The following is a 14,310-nucleotide window of genomic DNA, read 5'->3' on the forward strand; positions in this document are numbered from 1 at the left end:
TTTGGAAAATTTTAGAATGGTCAAATATTATAGCATTTGCAATCGATCCTATACCCGAAGCGTATAGGACACGATGCATAATGTCTTACATAAAGATCTCATACTTTATCAATCTTCTGCCATAATATTTTATGTGACACGTTCTCACAATTCAAACTATGCCATAATCATAATCGAAATTTGAGAACACACTATGTATCCTTGACTAAATTTATTAACATTCCACAACCTAAGCCTTTAGATTTGAAATGAAGCATAATATTCTCTCCCTTAATTATAGCAAAACAACTATTCAACCCTTATGACTTTGCAAAGTATAAATCTTGTTTTCTATAATTAATATTGCTAACTTGCAATACTTGCCTTAATAATCATACAAGCACAACATTTATGCTCCCACTATCTTGATGATTATTATCATATAAGCATAACACTTATGCTCCCACTAGCTTTGACATGTTTTAGAAAACAACTGAACTTCAAGAAAACATTACTTATTGAATTTCAGAAGTTCATATTTCTAATACCTAATGCTTTGATAATCCTTTATCCAAGCTTCTTAAACTTATACACCTTTGCCTTAGATAGCTCATATGTGTGTCTAAACAATTCAGACTAATTGCCAAATCTTACAATTCGAATTATGGAAAAGGATATCGTTACCATAATCGAATTCGAGAATACAATTTTCACAATCACTATCTTCTTAAAATCTCTCTTAGTGAAAGCATTTCCTCACAGTCATCTTCATGAAGGAGGGAATCTTATGACACTTAGATTTGAATGGTGTATGTGCTCCTATCCATGCGAATTTGTCAAAACCAAAGTTTGCGACAAATCCAAACTCATATGGACTGAACTTTCTCAATCTTGATTTCTTGCCTTATGGAAACACGAGTGCCCACCATGACTTCCAAGTAGTTAAGCAGCTCACCCTTTCCTATCAATGTACTTTTAATTGATCAAGGTGCTTGCCTTTTATGCGTTCAAATGAGAACTCATAGACCTCACATGCATAATTAACTCAATTGGAATGGCACAGAAACAAAATAATGTCAACACGATAGGTTGTAAACCTCAAGTCGTGTGATAGTAATGATCGATAAGGTTTATTCTTGATTAGTTGTTGAAACTTTTCAAGGCCATTAAGACTCCCACTGACTCCTTGACATTTAAGATTCTTTTGTCAATAAACATTTCTCGACAAACAAATATTCAAGAGTTAGTGTAGCTTTTATCAAGACAAAACACTTCACAAAATTGGTCCTAGTTGGTCTTTGTCTTATCCAAGACATCACAACTTTTCAATTTCAAATATGCAAGAATAAGAAAACCTTTTTCAAATTCCACATTTGATGAATGTTATAAACTTTCTTAAGACTTGTCACTCAATTCACAATCTTAACTCTAAGACTTGATATTGAAACGAAGTATGATTGACTTCTTGATTTAACCATTTCTTCAATTCTCAATTCCTCTTCTCAGACATACAGTTGTACTAAGACTCACTTAGAAGATCAAATGAGATATGGTTCTTAATCGTTAAGACCTATCATAAAACATAATAAAAGGTACTCTCCCTTCTTCTTAGAATAGAGAAACGTTTATCTTTTTGCCTACTTGATTCTTCTTATTCGTTCTGCTATTTATTGAAACTCTTTCAATCAACTGAGAATTACACTTAATCTCATAAGTATAATCATATTTACTTAACCTTAGTAAATCATGACGAATATCTTTGTTACTCTTGTGGTGGACTTGATCAACACATAACCTTGTGTACTCGATCTCCTAGTCCTTCACTTGACACTTTGTCAACGAATTAGTCTAATTTCCAAATATGAAATTTCTCATTCACCATGCAATACTTGTTGTATGATTCCAAGTTTCTATCCAATTGAAACTTGGGCGATGAGAAAGTTTCCCTAATTGGTAATTTCTTGACCTTACCACAAATAACATAATTAAGAATCAAATCCATTATTGCTAATAATAGAAACTTACAAATATCAATTTTTCATACACGCCATTGGAAGGATAAATAAATAATATAAAAATCAAAATTTATTTTATTGTGGAAAAATTTGTCCTTACAATGCAATTCAATTGAAAAACTATGTAATACATATTTCATAGCAATCTTATTCTAACTCCAAGTAGTAGCTCAAGATTCTAATCTTCAAGTAATGCGATCGAAATCTATTTCTTCATGATTAGATTCTGCTCACCTCTTCCCTTAAGCTTCCTCTCTTTTCTTCGATCCTACAAGACATCAAAATGTAATCTTATCACATCATGTATTAAGAATCTAGAATAGGAACTTAAAAGAGTTAGTTAATGGATTTTACCTAAAGCAGAGCCATACGTTTTGACTCTCCCATCTCTTATATCTCTTAGACAAATAGGACAACTTCGTCTCCAATGCGCCTTCTCTTGGCAATAAAAGCAAATTGACTCTTTGGAACAACACACGGAACTACTTTTGACTTTGCCTTTCTCTTATGATCAAACTTTTCGATCATGGCATGCCTTTCGTTGCCATTGCCTATATCCATAGAGGTCTGGAAAACAGATCCACCAATCAACTTTGCTTTTCCAGTACGCCAAATCATTGTTGATTCAGCAGCAATAAGCATATAGGAGAGATTAATGAGGGTTACGTCGTGGTTAATCATATAGAACTTTCTTACGAACTCACTATATGAGTCAGGAAGTGACTGAAGAACCCAGTCAACAGCCAGCTCCTCACAGACAATAGATCCCAACATTCTTAATCTATCAATGTATGACTTCATCTCTAGGATGTGTGCACACACTGACTTTCCTTCTTCATGTTTACTTGTCAAAAGGGCTTAAGTGAGTTTGAAATTTTCAATCTTTTGAAGTTGTGGGTTAGGGAGAATAATAGGAGGAGGTGGAGGAAGTGAATCATGATCTCGTGTTCCTCGATCTAATCGTGGAATATCATCTTCATGTGAAAAGCTTGTTCCACGGGATTTGGGAAGACCATAGTTGTCATACTTTGACATCTACAAAATGGGAGAAAAATTAAATTCAAGTTAGTTGATTGATTGAGTCCTTAATAAATCACCCAAATGAGATATTAAGGCTAGGACCCAACACAATACTCTACAACCTAGAAAAGAGATGTCGTAATCTAGTTACCGAATATTTGAAGGTAAGTGAATGACGATTCACTAAATTCCACCATGAAAAATGAAAAACAAATTGAAGTTTTAAATCTATTGAAAATTCCTAGATCTTTTGAGATTCATTGAACTTTTCAATGGCATGTTTAAATCTCGATATGCCCCTCTAGTTTGTGACTGGGATACCGAGGATCACAAATCGGGTGTGAATAACCATGCAAACTTACATGGTGCCCCCACATGTTACAGTCATCTATTCGATGTGCCGGTTAACCACACACGCTCCACCGAACTATCACAAACATTGAGTCACCCTTTGCTACCTTTGCTTAGAACCATTTAGTGTGCCAGTTAACCACACTCGCTCCACTAACGTCTTCACAAGGGCACAAAGTATAATTTCATGGAATTGCATCAATTCACTTTTGCCTAAAGTAACTAAGATTGGGAATTTGTAAAAGCATTTAGTTACTTTTGTACTTCATTATACTTATAATAGAAGGTTTCTGTCCTATCCTACCCGTTCGGCTAACGACCCTCTACTAGTCAAGAGTGTGGTGGGTAAGAGTGGATACCCATTCAATCGCCATTTTATAGGAAATTTCCTTAAACACCCCTTATAGACCAGCTTTGTGAATGAGGCGTAATAATGGTAAGACTGACTGTTTACTCATACATATATAATACTAGACTTTTAAAGTTATATATAGTATAGGGTGTATTTTACACTTTCGAAATACTAGGTGTTCTAATTTAATAAATTATACTTTTAATTTAATTAAATGTAAACCAAAAATTTTATGGGTTTATTAAATCTGTTTTAAATATACACCTTAATTAATTAATAAAACCATAAGGGTGTGATTTGAACTTTTTCAAAACAATACTAGGGTTTTAGAATTTAACATTTATAAATTAAACTTTTAATCAACTTTTAAATTCCAAAACTTGAAGGCAATGTGACATCCCCTAATTTTTCGGCCAGAAAAGACTGATTTAATTTATGCTTTTCAAAATCAAATCAGAGAAATCTGTATAAAAGATGTTGCGGAATTGGTCCCCAAAACAAAATATGATAAAAGTTTGTCAAAACCTTTCTTTAAGAAATATATCATTTCCTTTTATATCAAAACCTTAGGATGTCATGTTCCGGTACAGATCAAAAGCATAAATAAGACATTATAAGCCTTACAACAGTTATTTGTAACTATTGGTCTATAATCCAAAATATCACTCCTCATCATCATCCGACTATGCTCGGGGTCCTCTACCTGTAATATAAACAGCTGAGTGGGTTAGGCTTGGAAGCCTGGTGAGCATATAGAGTTTTCAACCCACAATACGTAAATTTATTATGTTTAAACGTCAATCAATCAACCAAATTACCCCAAACCCCATTATTTTATTTATTTCTTAAGGGTTTACCCTAAGAATCAACTATCACTCCTTCCTAAGGATTCATCCTAAGGAATAGACACAAAGTCACCTCATGACCGGGGTTTATACAACAGGCACTAATTCCATAGCTGCCAAGGTTTATTCAACATATGCTAAGTCCATAGCTCTCATTTATCGACAATATTATTTACAGGTATTCTCTCCTGCAATACATGTCAATGGGTTTTTAGAGTACAACAAATCAACATATAGTTCATTACACCTACAGGTTGTGGGCCTGCTAGTGTTCCATAGACTGTCTAGAATAGTCCATGGTTGTCATCCATACACTGCTGAATGACGGGGGCCAACAATTTGGGTAAGTGATTCTCTCAAATTATCACCACTCACCCTTAACTCCTGATCAATATTATTGATCATCTCCTTTATCCAACTCACCTTTCATCATACCCACTATTTCATCTTCCCATGCTTTACCCAACATTTTTCGTAGATAAAAATACATATATAGTTTAAATTATTTAAAAACATGTATAAATCATTCCTTCAGCACCCATCTCAAATAACCAAACAATATATATTCACACAACACGGATTTTATGTAAAATACTTTATATCTATGTGTAAGGTGAAAGTAACTACACACTCACTTGATTTAATGAAAATTGGGCAGCAATTTGTTTCCTAAAACTATCGTTTCTAATAAAACCGGGAGTTTTATTGAGAAACTGGGCTCTGTGAGGGTCGGGCTTCGAAACCGAAAAGATAAATTTTTCGGGATTCTCGGGCACTTCGTGGCGTATTCCGAGGCTTACAATCGATACCGGGGCTTTGGGGGATTCTAAGATGAAGAAAATATGAAGAATGGGGCTAAATATGGCAAAACCCCAAAAGTAACCGAGAGCCTTCGCAAGTACCCATCTATTTATAGGGTCCGAAGTCCTGATCCAACGGCTGAGAAGCTTCTGATCCGATGGCTGAGAGGCTTCGCAGGGGGTGGCTCGCACGAGGGTACCATGTGTGAAGGGCTGCTGGCTTCTTGTGATTGGTCTGAAGAGTGTGTCCGATGCGCAGGTGGTCAGCATGTGCGAGGGTCTCGGTGGCGCTCGTTGATTGGACCGCAGAGTCGTATCACACATGCGAGGCTCGGAGCTAGGGTGCGAGGTTCGGTCCATATGCGAGCCTCAGATTGGACCTCCCTTCTGTCAAATCAGAATCTGACACATGGCTTCGCATGACTCAGCAGCTTCGGTGACTCAGCAGGACACGTGGCACTTTTTCAGCGAAGGTGACGTGGCAACTCGTGACTATGCGAATTTTCTCGATTTTCGCGCCAAAAGTTCTGAAATCCATAACTTTTGCATACGAGCTCCGTTTTTGACGTTCTTTATATGCACGCGTAGCTAAAATTACGCTCTACAACTTCCGTCCCGTCGGCTAATTTTGACTTTAAATTTTATATTATTATTTTTAATAGACCGGGACAGGAAATCCACTAAAAATTCATAACTTCTTCATCCGACGTCCGTTTTCGTCAGACTTTTTACCGTTGTGCTCCGAATGACGAGACATTCAATTCTCATTTAGGTTGTGTCGGCTAAAAATCGCTCGATCTAAAATTCGAGTTTTTTGCTGTCTACTGCTAAGCTGAAACTTCAAAAATTCATAACTTCCTCATACGAAGTCAGATTTGGGCGTTCTTTTTATTGAACTTCTCGGTTTAACGAGTACTACGACTTTCATTTAGTTTACTAAGGATAAAAAGTAGTTTATCAAAAACTCACTTTTTACGACATTCGGCACCGTATCGGTTTTGTCGCGAAACTTCGACAGGTCATAACTTCTTCGTTATAACTCGGATTTCGGCATTCTTTATATCCCCGAAATCCTTGTTTCGACCACTACAACTTTATGTAAAGATATCGGGCTTATCTCACACTTTAGTTTTGATGCTTATTTTTATTTTTAATTAATTAAACCCTAATAATTAAGCATAAAACACATAATTCACATAAAATTCACATAATTCCTTTTCATTTCTTCTAAATGAGTTACAAAGGTTAACCTAGACCATTATGTCAATATTAATGCCTAGCCTAGAAACACAAGCGTTACAGCTCTCTCCCCCTTAGGATGATTCCGTCCCCAGAATCACACAACGACAAACAACTACGGGTAACGACTCACTATGTCACTCTCCGTTTCCCAGGTGGGATTTGGCCTGTTTATAAGTTTCCAACGTACAGGCACTAAATCGACTATCTTACGTTACAACTTCTTAGTCTTACGGTTAACGATTGCCTCAGGTTCTCCAATTAACCTCTTGTTCTCATCCAACCTTAATTCTAGCTTGTAACCTCTTGTTCCCGTGAAGTTTTTCAAATAACACATATGAAAGGTGTTATGAATACTCTCTAGTTCTTCCGGTAATTCTAGCTTGTAAGCTTGATTCGGGATTCTCTGAAGAACTTTAAATGGTCCAATAAACCTTGGACTCAACTTTCTGTTACACCCCCAAACCAAGAACGGCGGAAACGTTCTGGGGCGGAGGACGTCATGTAAAGTATCACAACACAGTAAAAGTAAACAAGCAAACAGCATCATCCATTGCATTAAATATATAATTTTAATACAAGCGTGTTCTGTACAGTTATATACACCAAAAATAATGTAAATCAAAATAATAAGATGAGTCTTGGATGCGCTCCATCTTCTCAAAAGCTGGCCTCGGTACCTGTCTACTGATGACCTGAGAATACAAGTTGTTTTGAAAGAGTTTATCAACATTAAGCTGGTGAATTCATAAGTATTTAGTGTCGGTGTTTGTTATCAAAACGTTTGAACATGTCTTAAGTGTGAGTTTGTAAAATGTATGTAAATGTTTGTAAGTGTTTGTAAAAGTTTGAATCTCACAGAAAAACCTATATTTTCTATTAAAGTAGCCTTCTACCAAGGCTTAACTGTTTTGTATGTTTGTTTGTTCTAAAAGTGTGTAATTTCCCAAGTGTAACTATCATTAACAAAATATAGTTTTTACATTAATGTTTAAGTGAAATAATCACTAAATATATGTAAGGGGTAAATTAGTGTAGTACTGTAGTGTTGTATTATAGGAACTACTGTTGTACTAACTACCTTAAACTGGATTTATATTAAGGTATCATGTGATTAATTGCACCATATTATTGACTGGAAACAACGACATACGAATGGTCGTAAAACGGAATGACGTTTGGCACCTGCAGACCTGCAGGTCCGACTGTAGCTAGCAGCAAGGTGTACGATGGTCAATCCAGTATAGATCTATATACAAACTCACGCTCTCCCTCCAAGAGAATTCTGGCTACAACTCGGGTCATCACATTTAAGGCATGCTCTGATACAGTGGATCACAATTGTTAACATATTCATGTATATGTAATGTAATGTTACTTGTTCTAGTATCGTTGTATATGTTCTCTTCCTAGTATAGTTGTATATGTTCTTCTTCTAGTATAGTTGTATATGTTCTTCTCTAGTATAGTTGTTTATGTTCTTCTCTAGTATAGTTGTATATGTTCTCATAGTAGTAAGTATTGACTCATGAATGAACTGACTCATTGATCTAGCAATTGTAGTAGTATGATCCTGGGTTACCCCGATGGTAACTTACTAATGATGTAACTAATATGCATGAATATGGAAGTACTTTTATGTCTATATATGTACACTTGATATATAATTAATATCGAAACGACCTTCGGACGGCTACCCGAAATCCCACCAGACCACATCCAAATCGAGAAAAAGGAAGTAGGGCGGACGACCTTCCTAAGCCTTTTAAACATTGCTTATATATCTATACATATACGGGCATGCAATTTATAAGAAGTATAATAAAGTTTCAATAAAAGCATTTGATAAGTAAAAAGTTTGTAAAACAGTTTGAAGCAAAACAGTTTGATAAATAGTTTGAACAGTAATAAAATCATTGGTTTTATGGTTATTAATCACATGTGATTGATGTAATAACTATAAATATTTAACTTGTATCCCCCCCCCCCCATAAAAGCATTTAAAACATTTAGAAGTATTTCAAAGGTTAATTAAAGGGGTATGAACTCAGTTGTGGTGAGTGGATTGGACTGGAGTGTCGGATACTGTTTTAGGTGGAAAACGGAGATTTGTACACACGCACGAGCCTAGTTATCATATTTTGAACATATATATAACTAATTAGCCAAATAATAACTAATAAATTTAGTTGGGACATTCTAGAACATGTAAACACTTTGTATAAGTGTTATAAATCCTAATGGTTGCATCTAAGTTGTTGTGGGACAAGGCTAAAGGGGTTTAAAGTTCCAAAGGGCCTTATATATGTTTTTACTCTTCAATAAACTCCACACAAGGAGTTTATGGTCGTAAACCCTTGATTTTACGGCCCTAAGCTCTCAAACATGTTGACATAATTTGTTTTGAAGTGTTACTTAATTTCTAGAATAAGTTCTACTTGGTGGTTTAATCCTTTGGGTAGTATAGGGCATTAATGCACTCCTTTTAGGAGATTTCGGCCCAAAGGGCATTTCCTTTGGAGTTTACTGCTATAAACTATCATGGGATGGGTGTTTTTATGCTTTAAAGTCCCAAGCACATGTTGGATAGTTTCTAGGCATTTGTTTTAAGCTAATGAAGGTCCTAGGCACACTTTGGTGCCCTTGATTGATGTTCATGGCGCAAGCACATTAATAGGGCCGTAAACTCTCATTGGAAGGTGTCTTTGATGTTTTAAAGTCCTCAAATTAGTTAGGATTAAATAGGGGTTAAAGTCCAAGGCTTTAGGAGTGACTAAAACACTCTTTGGCCCTTAATTTTGGAGTTCACGGTCCAAGAATTTATTGGGCCATGAACACCTAGATCTTGGTGTTTTGGATTGTTTTCTAGTCCTAAATACATTTATAAATAAGCCTAAGTTCGTTACTTATCATGGGGAAAACACTAGGTAGCATTCAAGCCTCATTTTGGAGTTTACTCTCCAGGAATGTTCTTGGGCGGTAAACTCCCGAATCTCACAAATATGATATTTAATCTAAGTTATTAAGCACATAATAAGCATTATAAGACAACTAGAGAAGTGTACTCACGATTTGGAATAAAAACCCGAAGATCCGTGAGAGAGAAAATGGCTTTTCTCTAGTTGGAAATGCGAATAATGAATGAATTTCGTTCAGAATTCTATTTATAGTCCTGAGATATTTTTGGCAGAAAATATTTTTATTCCCGAAATGATTTCTAATATAACATAGTGTTGGAATAACAGTGTTGCACAAAACCCTAGTGCATCGACTCTCCTGATATTTCCTGAAGTGTAAACCATGAAGTACTCAAACTTATACGAAAAAGTTTGAAAATTAACTATGACTGTTATAACTTCTATTGAAGTGATATTGTTTGTACATAATGGAAATTTCGGGTTGTCACATCATCCCCCCGTTAGAAGGAATTTAGTCCCGAAATTAGAATTTAAGCAAATAAAAAGTTAAAAATAACTAAGCGAAAAGACGAGGATATTTCAGTTTCATCTGATCCTCACGCTCCCAAGTGAATTCCGGCCCACGCTTGGCGTTCCAACGAACCTTCACTATCGGGATACAGCTTTATTTCATCTGCTTGACCTCACGGTCCATGATCTCTACCGGTTCTTCCACGAAGTTGAGGCTCTCGTTGATCTCGATCTCGTAGAGTGGGATTACAAGAGTCTCGTCGGACAGACACTTTTTCAAGTTAGATATGTGGAATGTAGAATGTACGTTACGGAGTTCGTCGGGTAGGTTGAGTTTGTAAGCTACGGGGCTGATTCTTGCGAAAATCTCGAAGGGTCCTATATACCTTGGATTAAGCTTCCCAAGCTTACTGAAGCTTATCAAGCCCTTCTAGGGTGAGACTTTAAGAAGGACTCGGTCTCCTACCTGGAATTCCAAAGGTTTCCTTCGCTTATCAGCGTAGCTCTTCTGTCGGTCTCTAGAGGCTTTCAATTGTTCACGGATCTGAACGATTTTCTCCGTCGCTTCCCGAATGATCTCCGGACCGGTGAGAGTACTGCCAGAAGCTTGCCCACTAGCTAATTGGGTATCACCCACCTCAGCCCAGCACAGAGGGGATCTGCACTTTCGGCCGTAGAGGGCTTCAAATGGAGCAGCCTTGATGCTCGTGTGATAACCGTTTTTATAAGAAAACTCGACAAGGGGTAAGTGAGTATCCCATGCCTTTCCAAAGTCGATCACACAAGCTCTTAGCATATCTTACAGTGTTTGGATGGTCCTCTCACTTTGTCCGTCGGTCTGTGGATGGTAGGCTGTGCTCATGTCCAGCCTTATTCCCATGGAGTGTTGTAGCGATTGCCAGAATCTTGAGGTGAACCTACTATCTCTATCGGAGATAATGGATATAGGTACACCATGTAGTCGTACGATCTCCCTAATGTATTTTCTCGTAAGCTTCTCCATCTTGTCAGTTTCTTTGATAGGTAGGAAGTGTGCAGACTTGGTGAATCTATTGACGATGACCCATACGGTATCAAGTCCACCCGTTGTCTTGGGTAGCTTGGTTATGAAATCCGTAGTCATCCGCTCCCACTTCCATTCTAGAATCTCTGGTTGTTGTAGTAAGCCGGAGGGCTTCTAGTATTCGACCTTGACCTTTGCGCAAGTAAGGCATTTACTTACGAAGATAGCGATCTCTGCTTTCATATTAGGCCACCAGTATAGCTTTTTAAGATCCAGATACATCTTATCTGAACCTGGGTGGACGGAATACCGAGTGTTGTGCGCGTCGGTCATGACCAAGTCTCGGAAACCACCGCGTTTCGGTGTCCAGATCTGGTTCATGAAATATAAGGCTCCGCCACCCTTGGCTTCTAGGTTTTTATCCATTCCTCTAAGGGATTCACTCGTCACGTTTTCAGGTTGCATAGCTTCAAGCTGGGTCGTCTGAATTTGCTTAGACAAGTGCGAATGGATAGTCATTGTCAATGACTTGACTCTTCGACCAGAATATTCTTTCCGACTTAGGGCGTCTGCTACTACATTGGCTTTACCCAGATGATAATGAATTTCGCATTCATAGTCACTGAGTAGCTCGACCCACCGTCATTGTCTCATGTTGAGCTCTTTCTGATCGAATATGTGTTGTAAACTCTTGTGGTCGGTAAAGATAGTGTTTTTCGTTCTGTACAAGTAATGTCTCTAGATCTTCAGAGCAAACACCACTGCTCCTAGTTCAAGATCGTGGGTCGTGTAGTTTACTTCGTGTGTCTTCAACTGTCTCGAGGCGTAGGCGATTACCTTACCTCGCTGCATCAGAACATACCCGAGCCCTTGATTCGTTGCATCGTAATAGACTACGAAGTCTTCTATTCCTTCGGGGAGGGATAGTATTGGTGCGGTGCATAAGGCTCGCTTGAGCGTTTGGAACGCTCTCTCCTGTGTCTCTTCCCAGTCAAAGGACACGCCTTTCTGGGTCAGTGTTGTAAGAGGTTTCGCAATTCGGGAGAAGTTCTGTATGAACCTGCGGTAGTAGCCAGTGAGGCCAAGAAATTGACGAATTTCTGTAGGCGTCTTCGGTGCTGACGAGTTCTCAAGGGCCTTAATTTTGGATGGGTCCACGTGGAATCCCTCTTCGCTTACCACGTGTCCTAAGAATTCAACTCTTCGGATCCAAACTTCGCATTTAGAGAACTTCGCATAGAGCTTCTCCGTTCGTAAAGTCCTTAGAACTTGTCGCAGGTGATCGCCATGTTCTTCCTTACTTCGGGAGTAGATCAGGATGTCGTCAATGAAAACGATGACGAACTGATCCAAGTAAGGTTGGCACACTCTATTCATAAGATCCATGAAAACTGCGGGCGCATTGGTCAATCCGAATGGCATCACCACGAACTCGTAGTGTCCGTAATGAGTTTGGAAGGCTGTCTTCGGAACATCCTCCTCTAGCACTCGTAACTGGTGATATCCGGATCTCATATCAATTTTGGAGAAGTAACTTGCCCCTTGCAGTTGGTCAAATAGATCGTCTATGCGAGGCAGAGGGTAACGATTTTTGACCGTTAGTTTGTTGAGTTCTCTATAGTCGACACACATACGGAATGATCCGTCTTTCTTCTTAACGAACAAGACTGGTGGACCCCAAGGTGAGAAACTTGCTCTTATAAAGCCCTTGCTGAGCAGTTCATTAAGTTGACCAGATAGTTCCTGTATCTCTGCTGGTGCTAATCGGTAGGGCGACTTGGCTACTGGGGTAGCTCCTGGGACTAAGTCGATTCTGAACTCGACCTGTCGTTGCGGAGGTAATCCTGGTAGCTCTTCTGGGGAAATGTCAGGGAAGTCGCTCACTACTGGAATGTTCCTTAGTTCTTTCGTTTCGAGACTCGTGTCGACGACGTGAGCAAGAAATGCATGGTATTCTTTACGCACATATTTATGTGCTTGAATACTTGATATAATACGGAGACTCGCACTAGGTTTGTCGCCGTAGACGATAAGAGTTTCGTTAGACGGGAGGTTTAGACGGACTGCTTTCTCGAAGCACATGATGTCGGCACGATGAAGACTCAACCAATCCATGCCGATGATAACGTCGAAGCTTTTAATCGAGACCGGCATAAGGTCAATTGGGAATTAATGGTTATCTAGAGTTAGGGTACAGCCTAAGTATATGCTATTTGTGTTTTCTGTTTTTCCATTAGCCATTTCTACTGTGAATTGTTCTTTAAGTGCGTGTGGTTGTTGTTTAAGCATGCGAGCAAATTTATGGTTCACGAAGCTTCGCTCCGCTCCATTATCGAACAGAATGCATGCATAGGAGTTATCGAGGAGGAACGTACCAGTTACCACCGTCGGGTCAGCAACTGCTTCCCCATGTCCTATTGCCAGTACCCTCCCTGCTCCGCCAGCATTCTTCGCTTTGGCGCAGTCCCTCTTGTAGTGGCCTGCTTCACCACATCCATAGCAGGTCGGGCTCGCGCCAGAGCCAGGGACTTGGGCGATCGGCTGTGCCGGAGAATTACAGAAACGGACTGTGTGTCCTTTCCTGTTGCAGTTAGAGCACTGCATTTCACGGCAGGGGCCGTTGTGGTGGTAGTTTCATTTGTTGCATTTGGGCCAACTTCCGGCATACTGTCCCACCGGAGCAGTAGCAGCAACAGTAGGGGTTATCGCGGCATGCACTACCACAATTTGGTGCTTTTTGGCAGCTCGCTGCTTCTTCTTCTTTTTGTCCCAGAGCTTCCGCTTAGTGTCAGCGGGTTTTCAGGGTTCTGATACGGCTAGAGTTGTTGTTGTTGTAGGGGTTTTGACTCCATGTTCGATGAGTCGCTGTTCCAATCGCTTGGCACTGTCGAAGGTAGCGGGGTTTGATGATAGGACAATCCCCTGATACGGAGGCACCAGCCCCCATATGTACCTCTCGATCTTTTTCCCCTTGGTGTGAACCGTATTGGGGCAGAGGGCCACCAGTTCGCTGAACCTGGCGGTATAGGAGACTACGTTGGAGCCCTTCATGGTTAGGCTCCACAGCTCCTGCTCCAATTTCTGGATTTCGCCCCTCGGGCAGTATTCCTCAATCATGAGGTCCTTCATGGTTTCCCAACCCATGTCATTCGCCACCACGAGAGTTAGTGCCTTAACATGGCCGTTCCACCACGTCAGGGCCTTTCCTTCAAAGGTGCATGCGGCATATTTGACTTTGCTCGCAGCAGGGCATGAACAAATTTCGAAGACCGATTCAG

Source organism: Lactuca serriola, chromosome 4, assembly GCF_051521515.1.
Source record: "Lactuca serriola cultivar US96UC23 chromosome 4, Lser_US96UC23_V15, whole genome shotgun sequence".
NCBI classification, from domain to species: Eukaryota; Viridiplantae; Streptophyta; class Magnoliopsida; order Asterales; family Asteraceae; genus Lactuca; species Lactuca serriola.